Here is a 1225-nt window from a genome sequence, read left to right as displayed (position 1 = left end):
GAGGGGGGGGGGGGGGGGGGAGAAAACATATGAGGTTGAGAAAAGCTGACTTTTGCTTCTCATCTGAGTGAACAAAGGGGCTTGTTTTGTTTGTTTGTTTGAGTAAAGAGAACATCAACTCAATAACAGATATTTAGCTATTAAAAGCATACGAAAAAATAAAACGATAAAGACAAGGAAAAGATCGATAGCAATTGTTTGACTTAAATATAGGTTTGTTGAAAGTGGAAAGAGCAGCACAAACATTAAACTAACTTTCTCGCCTAAGTACAATGTATCTGAATGCAAGATATGAGATCAGTCTAGGATCTAGGCACAGGAAGTTGATAGAATGCCATCCATGCTGACGGGCAGACAACAAAGCAAGGGTGTTAAACTCAATTGCTCAGGGGCGAGGTCTCAAATTGCTTTTAAGGTTGCACAACAAACTGGACTCATTGAGCAGTTAAAAAACTAAACCTTTTTTAAACAATATGAAAAACCCCCCAGACAAAAGTGAGAATAATAACAACAAATCAAGGAATACCAACTTTCACTTTGATACCAATTTGTCAGTTGGATGTTTGACATCTTTACTTGACAACAAGTTCATTTAGGTTAAAGTAAGGTTCAATGTTATGGAGATTTTCAGGATGAGCTTCCTAATATTCTCTCGCAAGCCGGATTTAACTGTTTGCAAGGCAAGATGCAGCCAGAGGGACTTAAGTTAGATACCTGTGGTCTAGAGGTACCACCAGAACCTCACAGTCCCAGCTGACTCGGGTTTACGGGCCAGGGCCAAGAACACCAAACTCAGTGGTTGCCCCTTGGCGTAACATCCAGGTCAGTAAGACTGTTTATTGCCGGCAGCCTTAATTACTTACAATTGCAATGCTCTCACCAACTTCGTAGCTGCAGCCAGGAAGAATGCTCAGACCTTCAGATCAGTTACTCATATGACAAGGACCATATTGCACACCGCTCCCGTGGAGAGCAGCGAGAGCCACCGAAGTGGTTCACAGCAATCCTCTAGCATGGGGCCGTTTGGGCCCAGTTAGCCTCATCTGGGTTGGCCACTCATACCAACGTGGGATGTGCCCTCTGACGTCGTGCTAGAACAGCACCCCAAGCAAAGAAGCGTTGTACTGGGTTACATGTTAGTTAGTAGTATAAGGTTTTACGGCGCTCGCAACTGCTAAGGTCATATGAGCGCGCGAAACACAAGTTGTTCACTTCTGCGAAAGTT

General features: G+C 43.7%; 1 protein-coding gene across 1 annotated transcript in view; it reads right to left on the bottom strand.

Moving 5' to 3' along the window:
* Positions 1-1225, bottom strand: part of LOC101863884 (CDK5 regulatory subunit-associated protein 3) — a gene marked incomplete in the record, with an annotated part of 21447 nt that overhangs the window by 8108 nt on the left and 12114 nt on the right.

This window comes from Aplysia californica, unplaced genomic scaffold (genome assembly GCF_000002075.1).
Source record: "Aplysia californica isolate F4 #8 unplaced genomic scaffold, AplCal3.0 scaffold00081, whole genome shotgun sequence".
In the NCBI taxonomy this organism is placed as follows: Eukaryota; Metazoa; Mollusca; class Gastropoda; order Aplysiida; family Aplysiidae; genus Aplysia; species Aplysia californica.
The sequence above is the reverse complement of the archived record's forward strand: the minus strand, read 5'-3'. Positions and strand labels throughout refer to the sequence as shown.